Source organism: Leuciscus leuciscus (assembly GCF_965113295.1).
Source record: "Leuciscus leuciscus genome assembly, chromosome: 1".
Lineage (NCBI taxonomy): Eukaryota > Metazoa > Chordata > Actinopteri > Cypriniformes > Leuciscidae > Leuciscus > Leuciscus leuciscus.
Genome location: NC_138725.1, coordinates 25,213,540 through 25,231,554, shown reverse-complemented (window position 1 = coordinate 25,231,554; position 18,015 = coordinate 25,213,540). Strand labels below are relative to the sequence as shown.

Genomic DNA, 18,015 nt, shown 5'->3' with positions numbered 1-18,015 from the left:
CTTTGTTTACTGAAGAGCTGTTTGAGTATAACTAATTGAACAAGAGAAATAAACTTATTAATATATACATACAGATGTTCCATAAACATCCATTAAATAATTAAACAGTATTCAGTCTGTATATGACAATGACATTAATAAAGTATTATTGGGCAATGTTGAGTAATTATTCTGAACATCGCCACAAGAGGGCGCTACTAGCACGTAAATGCCCTTTAGCAACTATGTGAGAAGCAGCTGGTCACTGTGATAATAATCATCTCCAAAATAGGCAGGAATCCAATAATAACACAGTGTGCAATACATAAACATCTCAAATTAAAATAGTACATAGAAAAACTGAATACATCACATTGTAACATTGATCCAAAGCCATTACCATTGATTTTTGGATACAATTTCAACACTTTTTCAACATTAATTGCGGGGTGCAAAAGTAATGTTTGATGATGTTGATGTGCCGGTTCAAGTCAAACAAGCCTATTAACACTGATTTAACATTGTTTCGATGGTTGCTTGCTATCTGGGACCCTCATCAAACACCCCTGAACCAGCTAATCAATGTCTTTAGGATTACTATAGAAAGCTACAGGCAGGAGAGTTTATCAGGGTTGGAGCTAAACTCTGCAGGACAGTGGCCCTCCAGGACCCAGTTTACCCATCCCAGGCTAAAACCTTTGATTGCGAGATAAAAAGTTTTGAAGTGATTTGCGATAGTTTGGCTACACCCACTACACGCTCCTGCCAGTCGGACGGATAACAGGTCCAAACGCTAAAAGCACCATATTTTTTAGGGTTTTTTAGGTAACCACACAAAGCTTCATAACACATTTCACAACATGCACTAGAGACACAAGCATAACAGATTGGCAAATCCAGAAGATCACATTTGCTTTTATTTTGGCCTTATGGGCAGTTATTCAGAGGATTGTGTATGTCTGTATTTGTGCACTGCATTAAAGCTAATTTGTTGTATTTTAGATGAAGGAAAAGGATACAAAAAGGAAACTATAAAGTCATTTTTGCACCATGTACAAGACACCAAATACATAATTAACACACTTAACAGACCAGCCGATGCCAGTGCAGAAGGCACCTATACTGGAACTGGAACATATATGGCTGGAGCCTTTGCAGAAGCAGGAGTTGGACGAGCTCGTGTTGAATTCAGTGTATTTGAGGCAGAAGTCAAAGGCCCCAGTGTTTCAGTTAGGGCTGAAGCCAGTGTGGATGGAGTTGGAGCAATGGCTCGGGCCGAAGTCGCCAGTGCATCAGCCAAAGCCGGTCCATATGGTGTGGAAGTGAGATATGGATTTGACATGGGTGCATCTATTGGTTGGACTGGGATAGAGTTCAAATTCCTGGAAAATGGATTCTCAGTTGGTTTAAAAAGCAGTATAACTTTTCTAGGTTCAGAAGTGTCATGTTCCTATCATGGTACTTAAATATATAAACTCATGACCACAAATTAAGCAACAAGCTGAGATAATCAAAAATTCACATTTGCTTTTGCCCACATTTATTCATTTATCTATTCATTCAATCATTTATCCATGTAATCATTTATTCATATGTTCATTTTATTATTATTCATCATGTCATTTGTTTTATATTTTGAACTTTCTTGTCCCGTGTGTCAAGGAATCTTTAAGGCTCCTGTTTTTCTGTCATGCAGTCACAGTGTCTGTAAAGAGTGTCTTCAACAGTTCAGATAGATTTCAACCTCAGATACTTTGATCTCCTGAGATATGGACACCACAAACAGAGTAAAGTTGCGGGAAAGCTTCTTTCCCTCCTGTCCTAGCTTCCTTAACATTTGTTCCTTCTCCCCCACTTCCTTCCCTTTACACATCCTTCTCTTCACTTAGAAAGATTATATATAAAATTATAATATTCTATGTCAATATAAGTGAATTAACAGTCATGTTTGGTATCATTTAAAATGTCTCAGTGTGACTGGTACAATGGTCTCATCTCCACAGAAGTAAGCCAAATGGTAATAAGGGTTTAGAGATATACTTTGCCTATTGGATGTGCACTTTTTCCCAGGGTCCTTCATCCAAACTACCTCCTGTTCCTCGACAAGGTGTGAACTCCCTGTGTCTATAACTCTAGTCAATGCAAATTCCTATTGTAAGCTCATTCCCCACTTTGGGGGATGTTTTGTCTTGGTCTGAGTGTATAAAGAAATGTCTCCAGAGGCTCGGGGCGATTTGTAATGAGATCGACCCATAATGTCTGGAGGACACTCAGAATTATGTATTTCCTGAGTCAGGTACATTTTTTACTCTTTATCTCTGAGCATTTTATGTTATTGTATTGATTTTCTTTGAATTGATCTTGCACCCAGCGCAATTGACTTTGTACACCGACGCACGTATCATCAGGGCCGGCGCTCCGCACACGCACATCACGCACTGCGCGTAGGGCACCAAGTGCTTGGGGGGGCACCAAAAAATCTGGGTCGTGAAAAATCATCACAATAGGGTACTAGTATAAATAACAAATAAAATATGTCTAAAGCATGTTAATATTGGGTTTAAGTGGTCGTTCAATGAGGCCTATTATATGTTGATCCGACGAAAATTTGATCCCACCACCAAGCATTTGTGCTTAGGGCACCCAAATGGCTAGCGCCGGCCCTGCGTATCATTCCTATTTTGCACCCGCGCACAGCAGACTTTTCCCTCCACAGACGTACGCAAATTAGGGAATGAACTTGCGCTCCCGGGGGCGGTGCAGCGAAAAGAGGAGGCGTGTTCCGGCGCAAAGTTTGGCGGATGTTAAGAGGAGTTACAATTAGAAAATGTAGTCTCAGAATAATAATAATATTAATAATGATACTAATTTTCTCAAGCTAACATAATTAGTAAGTCAAACACCGCAGACAGTAAGAATAAATTATTTTAAACCAAAACACAGACTATAAGAGGCAATGAAATGAAGATGATCAGATGCTGCTGAAGATCAGACACACACTTATAGTTTTTCATCTACAGCAGAAATCTCAATAGATCTCAGTGATTTACTGTTATTTAACTTTCCCAAAGTATCAGTTTCTCTTGATGGAACACAAATGTCTGAATCACACATTTAATGATTGTAGTTAATGCCATTAAACACTGATGATCAAAATGAGTGTGAAACTAACAAACAGAATGAGAAGGTATTAACATGAACACAGCAGAAGTGTGTGATATCAATATCCAGAATATAAGAACATACAGTAAATTATAAAATGAAACGGACATCGTGAAAGCAGTTTATATATGATTAAATGAGCTTACAGGGTTTTAAAAGGCAGGAATCTTAATGACTTTGCAATTTTATGCCATAAAATAATAAAAGTAAATGCATGACAAGATAAGACGAACCCTTTTATTCACAAAGAACTTTGGTATGCTCTGAGCATGGGATATCATTCCAGTTTAACAGGTCGAGTTGTGGATTCATTATAACACAGTCCTCATTTCCAGTGTTACTCGGCTCACCTTTCCTCCAAAACCTGAATAACATGTATTAGATTTTCAGTTATTCACAACCCCAAATTCATGAGTCAACAATACTCAAGAATAAACTAAAGTAGTACAGAAAGAAGAGTAAAAGAACAGAGATGCAGAGATTGGTTCTAATATTGGAAGTCTTGTGTCTTCATTTTTTTTATTTTTTTTTTTTTTTTTTTTATACACTTGTTCTGATGCAATGTTGATTGTTTGATTTTGCTTTGTATCCTGTAGCGCTTTGAGTTTGAGAAAGGCGCATTATAAAATAAATGTATTATTATTATTATTATTCATCTGTTTTCTGAAGGTTGCGATAGTCTCTTTTTTAAAATGAGACTGAAAAAAATACTCTGTGTTTTTTTGTGAATGTTTCAGCACTTACCCTTTATTCAGTTTTGAACCTTTTTTGAAAAATTTTTTCAGTAACGAGTAATCTAACTAATTACTGCTTCCTCCATTACAACGCCGTTACCGTTACTGTCAATAAAAATGCGGCGTTACTTTAATTGAGCTCACTGAAGCGGTTTTCATCCGAGTAGGCTCTCTCTCAGCCATAGGAACTGCAAAGTTTTTTCTCTGGTGTGTGAGAGTGTTTATGAGGCGCGGGACTCGACAAAAGCGAGGCGAATGCCGCGAGCGCACTCGACAGTGCGCGAGAGAGACCGAGTGTGTCCGAGAACGCGCTCGACAGTGCGCGAGAGAGACCGAGTGTGTCCGAGAACGCGCTCGACAGTGCGCGAGAGAGACCGAGTGTGTCCGAGAACGTGCTCGACAGTGCGCGAGAGAGCATAGATAGAGACTAGATGCCCTATTGGCCGCTGGGCACTGAGAAATGCGGCCGCCATCTTAAACCGGTCGTATTCCTAGTTTCGTTGCGTGGCAGCAGTGAAGATGCTAGAGCACTGTGGTGTATTTTCCTGTTCTAATCGGCGGACCATCGCAAATATGGCCCGGGGGATTACTTTTAACATTACCGTACTATTGGTTGTATTTTGTGAATAGAATATTACCAGATAATTGAGAAGGAGCAAGGATCTTTGATATTACTGTACTGAAATCGTAGCCAGCTAACGTTAGCTAGGCAATTACTGCACCAGCCGGTGTTCACCTGACATGGAGAGGTGGGGTAAAGTAATAATTACAAGAGCTTCTCGGTTATTTTAGTCCCGTCCGAATGTGCATCTCAGTAATCATTATGGACAATGTCAGTAAAGATTACGGCGACTTTTACCTTCTGTAAAAAGGTCCAGGAAAATTACCTCAGGTAACGTTTATATTAATAGACGAGACGTGCGAATAGCCTAGACAGGGTCGGCGCCACGAGGGGGCCCCAGGGGGCCTGGCCCGGCCACCTAGGTTACTGTGCCCCCTCACCTCTGGTCAGCACACCACCATGCCTCGGAGCGCGATTTCATCCGTTGAGACTCAGCAACAGGCATGGTGACGGTTCCACTGTGCCCTCTTATTCCTGACATATAATTAACTACATATTGTCGCTGTCGCCTGTCGGGTGGAAACCTCGTATATCCAAATTTGGTCAATTTCATATTTTTTCACAAATTGATGCTATTGGTCAGTCCCCACGTGGTACTGTTATTTTTACAAATTATTAACCAATCTAAAGTGTTGAAAATAGCTTGAGAGCAAATCTCTTAACTCCATTGGACACTTAACTGTCTGAGAATCCTCATAACTCCACCTCTTCCTCACTCCGCGGCGGGCGGGAGGCTCGCGGCATTTTGTCTCCTCAGGATTGAAAAGCCACAACGATTAAGAAGTCCTCGTCGAGCAACACGTAAAGCAAACCTTAACTCTGATTTTATCTGTGTTAAACTCTATTTTTTACAGTCTATGGTTAAACTATGATATCAGTTATTGATGTATTTTAAATGTCTACTTATTACTAGGCTTATTATTACTAGGCTTATTATACGTGTGCATTGAAGTTTTAAAATGTATCTAATATAATACTTGAATTGAATTAAATGTTTTGGATACCAGCATTAAATTATTGTTTTTATTATTTTACTGACTCGAAGTTGGCACTGTGCATGTAAAATACCCCAAGTAGCAAGGTTTTTATTTATGGGAGAAAAAAGGTAGGTCTACTGGTCTAATTTCCGCCTATTAGACAGCCTAACGTTAGTCAGCTCATCGTTTTTTGTTCTGCTTCACTTATAGCTCTTAAACCTTTAAAATGGAGTTTAGGAAGATGTATGTAACCAGTCGTTAGCTTTGGTTAACTACTGAAGCCTTTTCTCTTGTCAAAAGGCTCAACGCGACCGCTGACTTTGTTTGCATGCAGATTAATTTCCGCCTATTTTAGACAGCCTATATTTTGGTATTGCATGCATCACTCATATCGATTAAACATGATTTTGGGGAAATGTTGTGTTAATGTTGGTACACAACAGTATAGGATAGCAATATAAGGTATAACACCAACTTTAACGATACAATGTTTAATAACTAAAAAAATATGCCGTTTTTTTAATTTCCTGAGAGATACGAGGATTCCGCCCGACAGCGACGATATATATAGGCCTATTTAAAAAAAAAATATATATATATATAGCCTATATATTTTTTCTTTTTGTAAATTAATTTAGTTTTACTAGAATAAAATCAGCTTTGCAACTTTGCATTTTCACTTGCGACAGGCGATTAAATAAATTACGTCACTAGCAGCTCGTTAAGTATTTTTTTTTTTTTCAGTCAACTTCTACTCTTTATTCATAATCTGTATTCGTCTAAAACACCTAACGTGCTTGATCATTCAAGCAATCATGGATTTATAGAGGTTGTTGTTGTTTTAATTAAAAGTGGGTGTGTTATTATTATTGAGGGTGGGAGAGGTATGCCCCCCCAGTGACACAACGAGGCCCCCTCGTTCCATATGTCCTGGCGCCGACCCTGAGCCTAGACCCTCTGTAAATCAAGTAATTTCGTGTTTAAAAGTAGTTTCCTGTGGTTTTTCCAGTATTGAGACGCTTGAAAAGGCATTCAGTTGCGTTCTGGACACTAGGAGAAGTCTCCCCCAAGTGTTTTCTGGCTCCCTCAACGCAAGTGTTTTCCACATACCATTCAGATCAGAAAGAAGTTCGAAAGCACTTGTAAGAGGCACGAAACTTACTTTTAGCGCAATCCAATCTGAAGTTAATTCATACATTAATTGTTCGACCGGACATAACTGTTTTATATATATAGGTTATTTGTGTTTGCGCACGTGATATCAGGAAGCAATGTAAATGTAAAACACACACGTTTCTTCAACTTATTAAAATATCTTACTTTACTGCAACTATCTGTTTCTGCTTCTTTATCATATTTATAGTGTGTGATTTATAAAATACCTTATATCCTACATCACATATTTTGATTTTGGACGTCTGGTCACTTTATATCTTAAATCAGAATATTATATTAATGTTAAGCCTACTATGAATATTAAAATACGCCGAACCATGTGTATAATAGCTACATGAATGACCTTTGCAGCAAAAAAACCCGCATGAAAATCAGTTCGGTATTCAGTGAGGTATGATTAATTAAATGCGCTGACAGCTCATTGCACCTGCCATTCAGATTACACTGAGTGGAGCGGGTGACCGGTCTAAGATGGCGGCCTCACGGCTCGCCCGCGCCAGTAGGCAGTAGCGGTCGATAGGGCGTCTATCTATATTATGTCTATGCGAGAGAGACCGAGTGTGTCCGAGAACGCGCTCGACAGTGCGCGAGAGAGACCGAGTGTGTCCGAGAACGCGCTCGACAGTGCGCTACAGTGACCGAATGTGTCCGAGCAAATACTTTATTTATAAATAAATTACACATATCAGCATTTGAATAATCTCTGTAGCATATTGGTATCATATGCAATGTTTTAATTAGTTTATAACATAAACTCCAAAATAGCCTGCAGGGAACGTTCAAACATATTTGTTTGACGGTTGTGAGCACGTGCAGCAAACACGACTAGAATTTGGCTAAAATAACCTCTAATGATGACGTTCTCTGTAGATTAGGAAAATAAACCCCCAAAAGATTATATTGTATTATTATTATTTATGTTGATACATTGTTCAGTATTATATTGAAAGCACTTTTTGTTAAACTTACTATTGTGAGGAAGAAAATACTTCAAGTAGGCTATACAGAATGTCTACCAGTTGTAAAGGTGTGTGAGTTTTATCATTTTAATTATATGCACTAGTGTATGTGTATGTATATTTTTATTAGGCTACTATTTATTTATTTTTGGTACATTTCTTAAGAAGCATAATTTATTTTTAGACTTATTTGTTGGCCAGTTGTGGTCTGTGCAATAAATATTAAAAGTTCTAAACCATCTATTGTTTTATTGTTGCACTATAGTAATGATAATATTTTCATATTTAAGTTAATAGGTGTCTCTCACATTGTCCCACAGCAACATTAAAATAGTGTAGATTAGTGTACAATGTTTTATAATAATAAGATGTTCTATTTAGTGTCAATTTCATTCATTTAACATTTCATATTGGGGGTATCCAAGAAATTTCTTATATTTAAACTTTTTTTTTTTTTTTTTTTAATTAACGCAATAGTTACTTTCCCTGGGAATTAGTTACTTTTGTAATGATGTAATTCAGTTACTAACGCAGTTACTTTTTGTGAGAAGTAACTAGTAACTATAACTAATTACTTTTTTTAAGTAACTTGCCCAACACTGGTGCTCATACTATGATCTCAATATGAGCTCATCCCAGCTAGAAATGTTATTGTTCTATGAATGTTTTGAGAGCATTATGTTATGTTCTTGTAATATTTTCTGTAGCTAATTTTATTTTTGGTTCCAGAATGTTCTCCTAAAGGAAGGATAACACTCTCTAAAAACATTTTAAACATGTTTAGTGATAACATTGACAGAACATTATCCCCTAACATTCTTATAAAGTTTTAGCGGGAAGTTTCCCAGCAGACACAGGACTGAACCTCTTAAAAGAGGTTTAGATGTCGAAGTTTGAAAGTAATAGTTTGGCATAACGTCATTGTTATGGTGATCAGTGTTTGCTTTAGTTGGGCTCTTTGGCCTTGACTATTTGAGATCTTGTATTTTAATAAAAAAAAAAATTCTTTGAATATTTAATGTAATAAAAACAAAATATGTGTACAATATTTTTTTGACCCCTTCAGTGAGACAAACACAAACCTCAAGAATCAGCGTGTGAATCTCAATAACAGTGATATGCTTAATGCCACAATAAAAAAAAAAAAAAAAAAAAAAAAGGTTTGTGTGTGTCTACATGAAACAGTAGTTCACAGTGTTTAGTTTGTTTTTTATTATTATACAGTTTTTTTTATTTAAATGCTGTTGGATTTCATGCTGTAAAAACATTACTATGCTCAATTATATGAAATTAATAACATATATGATGGTCTAGAATAGATCAATTGATCAGAGCACTACATGATGATTATATTTTTATCATTGTAAAAGAGTGAAATATCTGTCACAGTTTTCCATATCCAAAGAGGGATGGAGTTAACAATTACATGTCTAGTAATGCAACGATCCACTAGAGGGCGCTCGTTAGATCACAGGGTTTGTATAAGGTGAGTGCTTCCCTGAAGAAGTAGTTCAGTTGGGGTAGAGGGAACACATGTTTCTTTATGGCTACCTTTAACTGGTTATTAAAAAAGTCCTAGTTGGTAAACTTTGGGTTTTAAGCTCGACATGGGAGTATATATAAATATTGTCTTCCTTATTATTTTAGAATGTGGGAGGAATGCTTATGTTTGTTTTTGGTATTTTCTATTTTTTTTTAGAAGGACTTTTCCTTTTTCATCACTTTGTTGCCTTTGATGAGTTTGGATACATGCCTGAGTTTGGATACATGCCTAAGGTTAGCTGTGTTCAATCGAACTCTGTTCGGTTTGAGTTTGCCCTCTCATTGCATTCATCTAAGGAGTTTTGTTCATCTGTCAGTCTGAATGGTCTACGCCAAAGCAGAGCAACCTACACAGTAAAATCCCCAGTGTTCAATTAACACTCTCAGTGTTTATATGAGTCCACACTCAGACTGTTATTAGTAACACTGAAGCGTGTTAAAGTTAATGAGATTTAAAAAAATAAATAAAGTTTGTTATTGTTTTTAGTGGTAAACCCTCATTTGTGGCTAATCTAAACAGAAAAAATTAAAAGTTACATCATCATTATCAAAGTAGCTGACATCATCTGATCACATTTTCTCTTACTGTTCTTGCCATAACACAGTTCCAGCAGCCAGAGAAAACTGCCCTACTAAAGCAAACACTGATCACCATAATGATGATATGTCCAAACTATTATTTTTTATTATTATTATCTAAACCTCTGTTAATCTCAATAAGGACTTTGTACACATATGACAGAAGTAAATTTGGTTTGTAATAAGTGAAGCTGGTAATACTATTTGTGGAGTTCAAACAAATGTTCAAATAAATCAAACACATGTTTAGATGTCAATCCAATTTTCATTTTCAATCAAAATTTGACATCTGAGCAATGTTGGAGTCCACGTCCAATAACATTTCTAGCTAGGATGAGCTCACATTGTGATCATAGTATGAGCACACAGTGAGTGCACTGTGAGGTTACACCTTTTAGCTCACTGTGACTCATATTGTGATCATATGGAGAGATCACTGCGAGATCAACGTGATGACTGGGGAATAACTGTGATTCCTCTCATTCATTAACAGACACTCACCCGTACAAACTCACCTGCTTCTCTTCACTCTTGATAATGACCAGATCTCCACCATTATCTCTGCAAAACTGTCTACTGTCAGACCAGTTCTTACTTCCCATGGTGGTGAAAAACCCATCTAAAGCAATCACAGTTCCTAAAAGAAACAGCAAAGATAAAGAAAACTAGGAAAAGACACTAATGACACTGAAATGGATTTGTATTAACCATGTTTGAAAGCGGTCTTCTCTAGTTGATCACTCAAAGATGCAACATTGCTATCTACATCCAGTGTAATTACCACTTATGCAGTATCTAGTTTGACCAGCTGCGTTCTTGTAATTCTTCATCTCTTCTCTCTCTGCTGTGATCATGAAGTACTGCCACTCTCAGAAAATAAAGTACATAATTGTACCTTTAGGGGTACAATGGCTTGTCACTGGGGCTGTACCCTCAAGGGTACAATATTGTACCCTTGGCATAGGGTACATATTTGTACCCTTGTGATTTGTACCTTAAGAGACGTCTTGTACCTGTGGTGACAATTGTGTACCTTTATTTAACAGTACAAAAATGGACCCTTCAAAAATGGTACAAAATTGGCTTTGACAGGGTACAATCATTGACTATAACGAGATATATTTCACACACACGCAGAAGTAAAATAAAAATGAATTAAATACTTTTCATTTTCACATTTTCCAACATTTCATTTTAAACTTAATGTCTAGCTGTGACATATACATTATTATCATCTGAGTAAGTGTCATTTGCCTGAAAGTCCATTTCATGTCCTTTCATCTCGACGCCGGTTACTTCTATGCCTGCTTCTGATATTTTCTGAAGGACCTCCTCGGTTGAAAGCCCTGTAAGAACCATGAGTAACCGTGCTATGACTTCTTCTCCACCGATGGCCAAAAGAAAGAAAGACCGCAAACTGGACGTTCTTTTAAATTGAGATTCAAGCAGCCAATCAGGGCTGGCTCTACATAGAAAGGCATTGAGAATCGATATTGTTGGAATCACTTTCAGAATGATATTTCTCCAGCTGATGAACGCGTTTTGGATATTGATATTGCTATTTACCTGTTTCAAATAAATATTATTTGCTTGCTTTTAAGTTAATGCCATATAATGGCAGATGCTTGAATGTGGCTTGGAAAGATCGTGCATTACTTTAAATGGAGTTAATGTATTTGACTTCCTCTTTTTTGTAGAGCAGGATGAGATGAGCAAACATTTTGAAAGTTAGGTTCTTGAACTTAATTCTTTGTAATCAACCACAGAGATTATCAAGAGGATAACATGGGCGTGAAGAGAATGTGTTGAAAGAGATGAGATAGACAAATACTACAGTGAAGAAGAGCAAAAGTGCTAGAAGAAGACATCAGCATAAACGACAGAGGAAGGACATCCAGCTTATTAAGCATGATTTGCAGAAACCTTAACTCACCTCAATAAGTTTTCTCTTAGGACAGAAGACAAAATTACCAATCCAGTTTATTCCAGTTTGGCAAACCAGCAGTTGGTTATTATAACCCAACTGGGTAGTTTATGAGAGGGTGCATCATTTCTACTGTCAGTGAAATTTAACTCAGCTCAACACAACTTTTATTTATAAATCACTTTTAAAACCATTAAAATGGACCAAAGTGCTGTCCATAAGTAGTAAATAATTCATTTACAAAATACATAGAAACATAAAATTAAATTAAAACATGACACCAAGAGAATCAAACAACAAATCACTGTAGAATCTGTAGTGCTGTAGAATCACAGTGATGCTGTAATCAACAATATACATTTAAGTCAGAGATTAGACTTTAAATTAATTCAGTGATTCAGGTCAAATTATGATTATGTCAAAACATAACCAACACCACCTTATCAGCTTTTCTCTTTGTTCATCTAGCACAGTGGTCGGGAACCTATGGCTCGCGAGCCACATCTGGCTCTTTGGCAAAAATCATGTGGCTCGCGAGGTCTCTCACCCTTTATCAACAAACCATCGATGAAACAATTAAAACACATAAACAGATCGGCTCTCTGCAGAAAAAGCAGCCAATTACAATTCCCTTGTTGTAGTAGCCTACAGCCTACTGAAGTTAATGAAAAGTTTATGATAATAATAATATTAAAGTTGTACCGGCAAAAGTGCGTGTTCAGTGCTGTTCGCGAGTGTCACGAGTCACCACAGCAATCAACTAACCGCTTACGTTTCTGTGGTAACCTAAGTTACAGCTCCTGCACTGGGATTCAAGCTGGCGAAAACCATTCTAGAACAGCAGCGAAAATGTAAAAGTAGGCTTTATAAACTTTAATATATCATTTTATTTAAACGGGTGCTTTGCTGCGCAAAGAGACATTTCACCCGCTGGTACTTTCACTTTTGCCGCAGAGACCCTTAGTTTATGTCCTATAAATGTGTCGTATTTTTGATAATCCGTGCAGATTTCAGTTAACGATTCTGTTTAAAGTTATTAATAACAAAACATGAATGAATGAGAAAAAAAAGAACAGGATGTGCTTTATATTGAAATTAAATATTAAAAGTCGTGAAAGAGAACTGAACTATACTGACAGGATGCTGTGCGCGCGCTCCGAGCAAACACGGACAAGCACAGTAGCCTTTGTCTTCGGTTGCGCGCCTAAACGGCCAAATAAACACAGAAATATATCAAAATGCCAAGTCGAGTATTCGCGTAAACACAGCAGATAGTACTGTGTGCATTCACTCTCTCTCTCTCACACACACACACAAACACACACGCACACGCACACAAAACAGGATTTATGCTCATCACTTGGTAACTCAACCTCACAGTGAAAGCCCTGCACAATTAATTCCATATTGCCACTTATTTATTGTTTGCTGAATATTTGCTTGTTTTTAGTTGTCTATGGACCTAATAATTACTACTGTTGAATTTTTTATTGAAAAAAAGCACGTCTTTAATAATATATATATATATTTTCTACTGTGGCTCTTTTGGAAAAATGCATTATCCAAAAAATGAAAAAATGGCTCTTTGGTCAAAAAAGGTTCCCGACCCCTGATCTAGCAGTTATAACTCAGATACAACAGCCAAACAAAATATAAAGTTAACAGTTTAAGGGTCAAGAGCCCAACTAAAGAAAACACTGATCACCATAACGGTGTCTTAAAAATTTGATTTTCTCCTTCAGTGATTCTGCTTGTTAACATCAGGTGTCTTCAATAATGCTCAATCATCACTCAATGAATCACTTAATTAGCTCATTAACTTGAACAATCTTGATTGTTAATTTAACACTCACATTTTAACACTTTAACACCTTTGAGTCTGGAGCCAAATAAACTCCCAGGAGAGTTCATTTAACCCTCAGAGGTCGGCAATCACGCCGGCGTGATCTGCTCGCTTTTTTCCTTATTTACATTTATTCATTTAGCTGACGCTTTTATCCAAAGCGACTTACAATTGCTATATATGTCAGAGGTCGCACACCTCTGGAGCAACTAGGGGTTAAGTGTCTTGCTCAGGGACACATTGGTGTCTCACAGTGGATTCGAATCCGGGTCTCTCACACCAAAGGCATGTGTCTTATCCATTGCGCCACACCACCCCCTTATGAGTTGAATTGAGACCCGAAATACTCTTTTGACTTTGATTTTACAAAACAAGTTTCATACATCAGTCGATTCTGTTAAATGTGTATTATTTTTGTGTATACTCACAATAAAAACAAAGTGTTGTGCTTTTTGCCAAATAAAGAAAAATAAACACGAGGCGAGTTCTGCCTCCTCTCTGTCCGTGTAGTCCATTCTGAAACGCGTCCGAAAATGAACAATAACTCAGCGAATACTCAGTCAAACAGGCATACAGACGCACAGGCATGAAGCTTGAATTCTCTTCTTTTTAATGAAGTAATTTATATAAAAAACAAATATTCTCATCTTGTGAAATCTGTATTAAAAGAGAGCGATTCCAGTCGAGCTAATTACATCTGATTCAGATGTAATGTGACTCCGCCCACGGAGAGCGCGCGCTATTCAAACGCAAATGTCTGAGGCAATCCGCGCAATCCTGTGAACGCCCCCATATCAGCTCGAGAAAAAACAAGTTTATTCAGATCATTACTTGTTCACACCGTCTTGCAGCGCTGTGAGGAATAATAATAATAATGGAAAATGTCCCTCAGAAGTGCGGGTATATCGAGGAGTGCTGAGGAATACTAGTAAGTTTTTTCCTTATCACGTGAATTTCTTCACGTGGGTTTCTGTTTATGAATGAATGAACGGCAGAGATGCGCGCTGTTTACCACAGCTGGCAAAGACAGTTTAAATTTAAATCGCGTGTGTGAATGAATGATGATGTTTCAGCAAGCTGTATTGCTATACTGAGATGAGTAAAAATCGACTGAAATATGCTGAAATAAAATGTAGGCTATTTGTATAAGCAACGTATTAATCTGCAAATTAACAATATGCCCTAATATTTCATGAAAACAACGTTACAGTCAGGCGAAATATGAAAGTAATGAATACATAGATAAAATGTAGGCCTATAATCATTTTTTTTTTACAAAGAAAGAGTACACTTGAAATATTGTTGAAATTGTAATATTGTTGTAATTGTAACCTTTTTAATAAAATGGCAAAACATATTTACAAGATAGATGTAAGTAAAATCTTAAATGGTCAATATAAGTCTTCTTCTAAATATATCTTTTGTCCTTGCATTGTGGCTCAGTCAGTGTCACACCTGAATGAATGGCTAATTATGCAGAGTCATTATGCAGAGTGGGTGGGACATTGTAATCTAAGGTGTAAACCACTCCTCGTTCACGCCCCCCTCGCATATTGGCTTTCCAAGCAAAACCTGTTTTACATCAATTTAAATCAATGTATGGTTTTATGTGAACGATAAAGCAAGACTATTTTCACATAATTTTGAAGAAAAAACACTAGGTGAGGACATCCATTATTCAAAGGTCTTATTGACACATATTTACTATGTGTTTTGTGGCCTTATTTCAGAAATTTTATTTTTTTCAATAACCATGCATAAACATTATTCTCTCAAAAATGAAAACATGTACATACACGTGGCTCACATATTATGGTAGCCCTGTTTGTGCTTTATAGAGTGAATTTACACCTTTGCCATTAATATGTTTATAAGCAACTGAAAAAAGCACAAATGTCAGGGCATGTCAGAACATCTCAAGGGCCCCAAAAACAGCCCAGACGGACCAGAGGGTTAACACTGGAGTTTCTGCTGTGTTATAATGATTTAATATCAGTAAATTGACTTACAAAACTTTTATATCCTTTATTTCAAGGCTACTCAAATATACACGCTTGGAAAGATCGTGCATTACTTTAAATGGAGTTAATGTATTTGACTTCCTCTTTTTTGTAGAGCAGGATGAGATGAGCAAACATTTTTAAAGTTAGGTTCTTGAACTTAATTCTTTGTAATCAACCACAGAGATTATCAAGAGGATAACATGGGCGTGAAGAGAATGTGTTGAAAGAGATGAGATAGACAAATACTACAGTGAAGAAGAGCAAAAGTGCTAGAAGAAGACATCAGCATAAACGACAGAGGAAGGACATCCAGCTTATTAAGCATGATTTGCAGAAACCTTAACTCACCTCAATAAGTTTTCTCTTAGGACAGAAGACAAAATTACCAATCCAGTTTATTCCAGTTTGGCAAACCAGCAGTTGGTTATTATAACCCAACTGGGTAGTTTATGAGAGGGTGCATCATTTCTACTGTCAGTGAAATTTAACTCAGCTCAACACAACTTTTATTTATAAATCACTTTTAAAACCATTAAAATGGACCAAAGTGCTGTCCATAAGTAGTAAATAATTCATTTACAAAATACATAGAAACATAAAATTAAATTAAAACATGACACCAAGAGAATCAAACAACAAATCACTCACAGTTCTCAGACCTACACTGTAAAAAAAAAAAAAAAGTTGAGAAAACTTAAAAGTTTAAGGCAACCAGCTGCAGGACATTTTTGAGTTTTCTCAACTTAAGTGTTTGAGTTATCTCAACTTTTCTCAACTTTTTTCATGTTAAATAGTTGAATAAACTTTAAAAACTGAGTTTGTCATACAAAACTTAAGTTGGATTTTTTACAGTGTACTCAAACGCCAAAAGCTTGATCAAATAAATAAGTCTTCAATTCTTTTTTAATAATATCAATGCCTGACATGGATTTTAAAAGATTCCACATTCCAAAGTGCAGGAGCCGCAACAGAAAAAGTGTGATCGCCAGTACGCCTCAAGTGAGACCATGGGACGGTTAGAAGCATGTTCTGAGAGGAGCGAAGGTGACATTGAGACTGATAAGGGATTAAATATATTAAATAATAAATACATATGAACACTGTGTTAAATTTCACTGACAGTAGAAGTGATGCGCCCTCTCATAAACTACACTCTCAGAAAATAAAGTACATAATTGTACCTTTAGGGGTACAATGGCTTGTCACTGGGGCTGTACCCTCAAGGGTACAATATTGTACCTTAAACTTCAAAAGAAACGGTACATATATGTAACTTTAATGCTAATTTGATCCTCAAAAAGTTAAATAAATATACCTTGAGGTCCAACAGCAAAAACTCCAGTGTTAATTGAACTCTCCTGGGAGTTTATATGACTCCAGACTCAAGAGTGTTAAATGTAATGAGATAATTAAGTGATTCATTGAGTGATGATTGACCATTATTGAAGACAACTGATGTTAACAAGAAGAATCACTGAAGGAGAAAAATATTATTTTTAAGACACCGTTATGGTGATCAGTGTCTGCTTGAGTTGGGCTCTTGACCCTTAAATCATTAACTTAAGATTTTGTTTGGCTGTTGTATCTGAGTTATAACTCTCAGATGAACAAAGAGAAAAGTTGATCAGGTGGTGCTGGTAATGTTTTATCATAATCATAATTTGACCTGAATCACTGAATTCTTTTAGAATCTAATCTCTGACTTAAATGTATATTGTTGATTACAGGAACACTGTAATTCTACAGCAAAATATTTTCAGCATTTTCAATATAATCCAAAAATTTGTAAAAGTTGTTCTGATCAAAAGACTTTTCAAAATAATTTTTGAAGAAACACTGACATCAATAATCTGCCTGTGAATCTCAGAATCAGAATCAGAATCAGAATCAGAAAGAGCTTTATTGCCAAGTATGCTTGCGCATACGAGGAATTTGTCTTGGTGACAGTAGCTTCCAGTACACATAACAATACAAAGTGACAAGACAAGTGACAAGTAACATAGGTATAAATAAAAAATAGAAAAAAATAAAATAAAATTAAAATAAAAGATTATAAATTATAAATATATATAAAGTTATAAGGTGCTATAATGAAATGTCTGAGGGAAGTATTGCACATGTTTGTTCCACAGTAGGGGAACATTTAAGTGTTCATGAGGTAGATGGCCTGGGGAAAGAAACTTTTCCTGTGTCTGGTTGTTTTTGTGCTCGGTGCTCTGTAGCGTCGACCAGACGGTAACAGTTCAAACAGAAAGTGTGCTGGGTGTGACGGGTCCAGAGTGATTTTGCGAGCCCTTTTACTCACTCTGGATGAGTGCAGTACTTTGAGTGTGGGAAGGGTAGTGCCAGTGATTCGCTCAGCAGTCCGAACTATCCGCTGTAGTCTACGGAGGTCGGTTTTGGTAGCAGAGCCGAACCAGACGGTGATGGAAGTGCAGAGGATGGACTGGATGACAGCTGAGTAGAACTGTACGAGCAGCTCCTGTGGCAGGTTGAATTTCCTCAGCTGACGCAG

At 36.9% G+C, this 18,015-nt stretch overlaps 1 long non-coding RNA gene across 1 annotated transcript; it reads right to left on the bottom strand.

Annotated features, from left to right (window-relative positions):
• Positions 1–3,249: 3,249 nt before the first annotated feature.
• Positions 3,250–11,195, bottom strand: LOC309503303. Its single transcript, XR_014207603.1, has 3 exons — positions 10,512–11,195; positions 10,246–10,367; positions 3,250–3,505 (listed from the first exon to the last, which is right to left on the bottom strand). It is a non-coding gene; the product is annotated as an uncharacterized lncRNA (long non-coding RNA).
• Positions 11,196–18,015: the final 6,820 nt, after the last annotated feature.